We start from the raw sequence: 8,838 nt of genomic DNA, 5'->3' as shown, positions 1-8,838 counted from the left end.
CAGTATAAAAACAAAATGGACGTTAAGGGTAGACAACCGAATATTTTAGAAGATATACCAGAGGATATGATTGAGGAAATCTTGTCTAGAGTCGGTCAGAATTCATCAGCACAATTAATTATGGCAAAATTAACTTGTCAAACATTTGAAAGACTTTCCAGAAATGCCTTAGTTTATAAAAGGCTTTCCTTTGATAGGTGGGGTATATCACATTGGGGAGACCGTAAATTACGCCGTGTTTTCTTTAAAGAGTTAAATACGGGGAACCCAAATGCAATTTTACGCTACGGATTAAGAACCTATTTTGACTCAACATATCCCAACATAGGATTTCGTGAATTAGAAAGAGCTTCTAACATGCAACATAAAGAAGCATGTTATGCTTACGGGTTAGTGATGTTCGCTTCTTACCAAAGTGAGAAAAAGAACATCGGATTGCAACTTTTAAATAAAACCTTCCCACAAGTGACGGATTCAGTAGTTGGGGTGAGAAACAAGGTTTTTAGATTATTACGGGGCTGTTGGACATTACGAAACCCTCGTCCTTTTGACGACATTACAACATGCTGCTTAGCCAATGGTCATAACGGTTATTTTCCACAAGACCAAGGATGGGAAGTCGTCTTAGTAAAACCAGAATGCATGACTTGTTTCTGGACTTATGAATTACGTGTCTTTATTTCCTTTGCTGAACAACTTGCGTATTAACTAGGTTTATCTTCAAAACTGTCCTGTATCAAAGTGTACTATATTTCATGTTATATGTAATATAGCGAAGTTGTAAGTTTGAAGAATATTTGTATGTGATATATTATTATAATCAGTTTTTCATATGGAATTGTAGTAGTTGAATTGTATATTAGCTACTAAGTATGAACTTAACGGGTAGGTAGTACCCGAATTTAAACTTATAAAACGCTAATATGAAGAAAAAGCTTTTATAAATGAGTTCATATTATGCTACGAAATACTATTGACTACTCTTAATATTCTGTATGATTAACTCGATTCAGTTGGCTATTTTGAAAGAAATGGCACCGACTACTCGATACACCATGAATATGAGCGAAGAGGAATTTCGTACCTTTCTTGCTGCAAACATAGCTGCAGTACAAGCTGCGCTACATACCAACAATAACTCTGAATCTAGCAATGCAGCTAACGGCGCAAGAAATCATGTAGAATGCTCCTACAAAGAATTCACTGCCTGCAAACCTTTGGAATTTGATGGAACCGAAGGACCAATTGGATTGAAACGATGGACCGAGAAAGTCGAATCGGTGTTTGCCATAAGTAAGTGTACTGAAGAGGACAAAGTTAAGTACGTTACGCATACCTTCACAGGTACTGCGTTAATGTGGTGGAACACCTATCTTGAACAGGTAGGACAAAATGCTGCTTACGCACTACCATGGTCGGCATTCAAGCAATTGATGAACGAGCAGTACCGTCCTAGAAACGAAGTCAATAAACTCAAGGCAGAACTTAGAGAGTTACGAACACAAGGGTTTGACGTTACCACATATGAACGACGATTTTCAGAGTTGTGCCTATTGTGTCCGGGAGCATTCGAAGATGAAGAAGAGAAGATCGACGCATTTGTAAAAGGGTTACCAGTAAGGATTCAAGAAGATGTGAGTTCACACGAGCCCGCTTCTATACAGAAGGCAAGTCAAATGGCTCATAAACTCATAAATCAGATTGAGGGAAGAATTAAAGAGAAGGCGACCGAAGAAGCCAACACGAAACAACTCAAGAGGAAGTGGGAGGAAAACGGTGACAAGAGTCACCAGTACAACAACAACAACAATTACAACCACAATCGCAACAACTATCCCAACAACAGCAACAACAATCGCAACAATAACCGCAATCCTAACAATAACTACAACAAACATCCCAACAACAACAACAACTACAATAACCGTTTCAACAACAATAACAATCCCAACAACAACCTCAATAACAACAACGGCAAGAAAAACCAAAAACAGCCATGTCATAGGTGTGAAGAAAGTCATCAGGGGTTTTGCACGACATTTTGCAACAGGTGTAAAAGAAATGGTCATAGCGCAACAAAGTGTGACGTCTACGGACCAAAGTTTAACATAACTAAAGGTACAAATAATGTCGGAACAAGTAATGCCGAAACGAATAGTGTCGGAGCAAGTAATACCAACCGTGTTTGTTATAAATGTGGAAAACCGGGCCACATTATTAGAAATTGCCCAAATAAGGGGAATACTAATGGGCAGGGTTGTGGAAGAGTTTTCAATATTAATGCGGCAGAAGCACAGGAAGACCCGGAGCTTGTTACGGGTACGTTTCTTATTGACGGTAAATCTGCTTATGTTTTATTTGATTCAGGTGCGGATAGAAGCTATATGAGTAGAGAATTTTGTGCTAAATTAAGTTGCCCATTGACGCCTTTGGATAATAAATTTTTATTCGAATTAGCAAATGGTAAATTAATTTCAGCAGATAATATATGTCGAGATAGAGAAATTAAACTGGGTAATGAAACGTTTAAGATTGATTTAATACCAGTCGAGTTAGGGAGTTTTGATGTAATAATTGGCATGGACTGGTTGAAGAAGGTAAGAGCAGAGGTCGTTTGTTACAAAAATGCGATTCACATTATGCGTGAAAAAGGAAAACCTTTAATGGTGTACGGAGAAAAGAACAACGCGAAGTTAAATCTTATTAGTAGTTTGAAGGCGCAAAAACTAATAAGAAAAGGTTGTTACGTCATTCTAGCATACATCGAGGAAGTTAAACCTGAAGAAAAGAACATCAGTGATGTTCCTGTCGCAAAAGAATTTTCCGATGTATTTCCGAAAGAATTACCGGGATTACCCCCACATCGATCCATTGAATTTCAAATAGACCTTGTACCAGGAGCTGCACATTAGCTCGTGCTCCATACAGACTCGCACCCAGCGAAATGAAAGAATTACAAAGTCAGTTACAGGAACTTTTAGAGCGTGGTTTCATTCGACCAAGCACATCACCATGGGGAGCTCCTATTTTGTTTGTCAAGAAGAAAGATGGTACATTCAGGTTGTGTATCGACTACCGAGAGTTGAATAAACTTACCATCAAGAACCGCTACCCACTACCGAGAATCGACGACTTATTTGATCAACTACAAGGCTCGTCTGTTTATTCGAAGATCGATTTACGTTCTGGATATCATCAAATGCGGGTGAAGGAGGATGATATTCCAAAGACTGCTTTTAGGACGCGTTACGGTCATTACGAGTTTATGGTTATGCCGTTTAGATTGACTAATGCACCAACTTTGTTCATGGACCTCATGAACCAAGTGTGTGGGCCATATCTTGACAAGTTTGTCATTGTTTTCATCGATGACATACTTATTTACTCGTAGAATGATCAAGAGCATGAAGAACATTTGAAAAAAGTGCTAGAGTTGCTAAGAAAAGAAAAACTGTACACTAAGTTTTCAAAGTGTGCATTTTGGTTGGAAGAAGTTCAATTCCTCGATCATATAGTGAACAAAGAAGGTATTCAGGTGGATCCAGCAAAGATTGAAACCGTTGAAAAGTGGAAAACCCCGAAAACTCCGAAACACATATGCCAATTTTTAGGGCTAGCTGGTTATTACAGGAGATTCATCCAAGATTTTTCTAAAATAGCAAAACCCTTGACTGCATTAACGCATAAATGGAGGAAATTTTAATGGAAGGATGAACAAGAAAAAGCGTTTCAATTGTTGAAAAAAAAGTTAACTACGGCACCTATATTGTCATTACCTGAAGGGAATGATGATTTTGTGATATATTGTGATGCCTTAAAGTAAGGTCTCGGTTGTGTATTAATGCAACGAATGAAAGTAATTGCTTATGCGTCTAGACAATTGAAGATTCACGAGCAGAATTATACGACGCATAATTTGGAATTAGGCGCGGTTGTTTTTTCATTAAAGACTTGGAGGCACTAATTATATGGGGTCAAAAGTATTATATATACCGACCATAAAAGTCTTCAACACATATTTAATCAGAAACAACTGAACATGAGGCAGCGCAGATGGATTGAATTGTTGAATGATTACGACTTTGAGATTCATTATCACCCGGGAAAGGCAAATATGGTAGCCGACGCCTTGAGCAGAAAGGATAGAGAACCCATTCGAGTAAAAGCTATGAATATAATGATTCACACTAACCTTACTACTCAAATAAAGGAGGCGCAATAAGGATTTTTAAAAGAGGGAAATTTAAAGGATGAAATACCCAAAGGATCGGAGAAGCATCTTAATATTCGGGAAGACGGAACCCGGTATAGGGCTGAAAGAATTTGGGTACCAAAATTTGGAGATATGAGAGAAATGGTGCTTAGAGAAGCTCATAAAAACAGATACTCAATACATCCTGGAATGGGGAAGATGTACAAGGATCTCAAGAAATATTTTTGGTGGCCAGGTATGAAAGCCGATGTTGCTAAATACGTAGGGGAATGTTTGACGTGTTCTAAGGTCAAATCGGAGCATCAGAAACCATCAGGTCTACTTCAACAACCCGAAATCCTGGAATGAAAATGGGAAAATATTACCATAGATTTCATCACTAAATTGCCAAGAACTGCAAGTGGTTTTGATACAATTTGGGTAATAGTTGATCGTCTCACCAAATCAGCATACTTCCTGCTAATAAGAGAAGATGATAAGATGGAGAAGTTAGCATGACTGTATTTAAAGGAAGTCGTCTCAAGACATGGAATACCAATCTCTATTATCTCTGATAGGGATGGCAGATTTATTTCAAGATTCTGGTAGACATTACAGCAAGCATTAGGAACTCGTCTAGACATGAGTACTGCCTATCATCCACAAACTGATGGGCAGAGTGAAAGGACGATACAAACGCTTAAAGACATGCTACAAGCATGTGTTATTGATTTCGAAAACAGTTGGGATCGACATCTACCGTTAGCAGAATTTTTCTACAACAACAGCTACCATTCAAGCATTGAGATGGCGCCGTTTGAAGCACTTTATGGTAGAAAGTGAAGGTCTCCGATTTGTTGGAGTGAAGTGGGGGATAGACAGATTACGGGTCCGGAGATAGTACAAGAAACTACCGAAAAGATTATCCAAATTCAACAACGGTTGTAAACCGCCCAAAGTCGACAAAAGAGCTACGCCGACATTAAAAGAAAAGATAAAGAATTTGAAATTGGAGAGATGGTCATACTTAAGGTTGTACCTTGGAAAGACGTTGTTCGATTTGGTAAACGAGGGAAATTAAATCCAAGGTATATTGGACCATTCAAGATTATTGATCGTGTCGGACCAGTAGCTTACCGACTTGAGTTACCTCAACAACTCGCGGCTGTACATAACACTTTCCATGTCTCTAATTTGAAGAAATGTTTTGCTAAAGAAGATCTCACTATTCCGTTAGACGAAATCCAAATCAACGAAAAACTTCAATTCATCGAAGAACCCGTCGAGATAATAGATCGTGAGGTTAAAAGACTTAAACAAAACAAGATACCAATTGTTAAGGTTCGATGGAATGCTCGTAGAGGACCCGAGTTCACCTGGGAATGAGAAGATCAGATGAAGAAGAAATACCCGCACTTATTTCCAGAAGATACGTCAACACCTTCAACTGTTTAAAGTTTCAGGACGAAATTTATTTAACGGGTAGGTACTGTAGTGACCCGAACTTTTCCATGTTTATATATATTAAATGAAATTGATATTTACATGGTTAAGTGTTTCCAACATGTTAAGCAATCAAACTTGTTAAGTCTTGATTAATTTAAATAGGTTTCATATAGACAATTGACCACCCAAGTTGACCGGTGATTCACGAACGTTAAAACTTGTAAAAAGTATATGATGAAATATATATGATTATATATATAGTTAACATGATATTATGATAAGTAAACATGTCATTAAGTGTATTAACAATGAACTACATATGTAAAAATAAGACTACTAACTTAATGATTTCGAAACGAAACATATATGTAACGATTATCGTTGTAACAACATTTAACTGTATATATATCATACTAAGATATATTAATATATCATAATATCATGATAATGTAATAATTTAACATCTCTTTAGATATAATAAACAATGGGTTAACAACATTTAACAAGATCGTTAACCTAAAGGTTTCAAAACAACATTTACATGTAACGACTAACGATGACTTAACGACTCAGTTAAAATGTATATACATGTAGTGTTTTAATATGTATTCATACACTTTTTAAAGGCTTCAATATACTTATCAAAATACTTCTACTTAACAAAAATGCTTACAATTACATCCTCGTTCAGTTTCATCAACAATTCTACTCGTATGCACCCGTATTCGTACTCGTACAATACACAGCATTTAGATGTATGCACTATTGGTATATACACTCCAATGATCAGCTCTTAGCAGCCCATGTGAGTCACCCAAAACATGTGGGAACCATAATTTGGAAACTAGTATGAAATATCTCGTAAAATTACAAAAATATTAGTAATCATTCATGACTTATTTACATGTAAACAAAATTACACATCCTTTATATCTAATCCATATAACAGTGACCAAAAAAACCTACAAACACTTTCATTCTTCAATTTTCTTCATCTAATTGATCTCTCTCAAGTTCTATCTTCATGTTCTAAGTGTTCTTCATAAATTCTATAAGTTCTAGTTTCATAAAATCAAGAATATTCCCAAGTTTGCTAGCTTACTTCCAATCTTGTAAAGTGATCATCCAACCTCAAGAAATCTTTCTTATTTACAGTAAGATATATTTTTAATACAAGGTAATACTCATATTCAAACTTTGATTCAATTTCTATAACTATAACAATCTTATTTCGAGTGGAAATCTTACTTGAACTTGTTTTCGTGTCATGATTCTGCTTCAAGAACTTTCAAGCCATCCAAGGATCCTTTAAAGCTAGATCTATTTTTCTTATTTCCAGTAGATTTATCCACAAAACCTGAGGTAGTTATAATGTTCATAACATCATTCGATTCATATATATAAAACTACCTTATTCGAAGGTTTAAACTTGAAATCAGTCGAACATAGTTTAGTTAATTCTAAACTTGTTCGCAAAAAAAAAGTTAATCCTTCTAACTTGACTTTTAAAATTAACTAAACACATGTTCTATATCTATATGATATGCTAACTTAATGATTTAAAACCGGAAAACACGAAAAACACCGTAAAACCGGATATACGCCGTCGTAGTAACATCGCGGGCTGTTTTGGGTTAGTTAATTAAAAACTATGATAAAATTTGATTTAGAAGTTGTTCTTCTGGGAAAATAATTTTTCTTATGAACATGAAACTATATCCAAAAATCATGGTTAAACTCAAAGTGGAAGTATGTTTTCCAAAATGGTCATCTAGACGTCGTTCTTTCGACTGAAATGACTACCTTTACAAAAATGACTTGTAACCTGTATTTCCGACTATAAACTTATACTTTTTATGTTTAGATTCATAAACTTAAGTTCAATATGAAACCATAGCAACTTGAAATACTCAAAATGGATTTAAAATGAAGAAGTTATGGGTAAAACAAGATTGGATATTTTTGCTTGTTGTAGCTTCGTGAAAATTGGTAACAAATCTATATTAATCATATCCTAGCTGTATTATACTGTATTATACATGTATTCTAATATATTATGTAATCTTGAGATACCATAGACACGTATGAAAATATTTTGACATATCATATCAACCCATCTATATATATTATTTGAAACAACCATAGACACTCCATATGCAGTAATGTTGGAGTTAGCTATACAGGGTTGAGGTTGATTCCAAAAATATATATACTTTAAGTTGTGATCTAGCCTGAGACGTGTATACACTGGGTCGTGGATTGATTCAAGATAATATATATATATCAATTTATTTCTGTACATCTAACTATGGACAACTAGTTGTAGGTTACTAACGAGGACAACTGACTTAATAAACTTAAAATATCAAAATGTATTAAAAGTGTTGTAAATATATTTTGAACATACTTTGATATATATGTACATATTTGTTTTAGGTTCGTGAATCGACCAGTGGCCAAGCCTTACTTCCTGAAGAAGTAAAAATCTGTGAAAGTGAGTTATAGTCCCACTTTTAAAATCTAATATTTTGGGATGAGAATACATGCAGTTTTATAAATGTTTTACGAAATAGACACAAGTAAATGAAACTACATTATATGGGTGAATGATCGAAGCTGAATATGCCCCTTTTGCTCGGTAACCTAAGAATTAGTAAACCGATCTACTAATTGACGCGAATCCTAAAGATAGATCTATTGGGCCTAACGAACCCCATCCAAAGTACCAGATGCTTTAGTAATTCGATGTTGTTTTTATCTTGTCCGAAGGATTTCCCGGAATGATAGGGGATATTCTTATATGCATCTTGTTAATGTCGGTTACCAGGTGTTCACCATATGAATGATTTTTATCTCTGTGTATGGGATGTATATTGAAATATGAAATCTTATGGTCTATTATTATGATTTGATAATACATAGGTTAAACCTATAACTCACCAACATTTTTTTTGACGTTTTAAGCATGTTTATTCGCAGGTGATTATTAAGAGCTTCCGCTGTTGCATACTAAAATAAGGACAAGATTTGGAGTCCATGCTTGTATGATATTATGTAAAAACTGCATTCAAGAAACTTATTTTTGATGTAATATATTCTTATTGTAAACCATTATGTAATGGTCGTGTGTAAACGGTATATTTTAGATTATCATTATTTGGTAATCTACGTAATGCTTTTTAAACCTTTATAGATAAAAT

Source organism: Rutidosis leptorrhynchoides, chromosome 10 (assembly GCF_046630445.1).
Source record: "Rutidosis leptorrhynchoides isolate AG116_Rl617_1_P2 chromosome 10, CSIRO_AGI_Rlap_v1, whole genome shotgun sequence".
In the NCBI taxonomy this organism is placed as follows: domain Eukaryota; kingdom Viridiplantae; phylum Streptophyta; class Magnoliopsida; order Asterales; family Asteraceae; genus Rutidosis; species Rutidosis leptorrhynchoides.
This window is presented reverse-complemented; position numbering follows the sequence as displayed.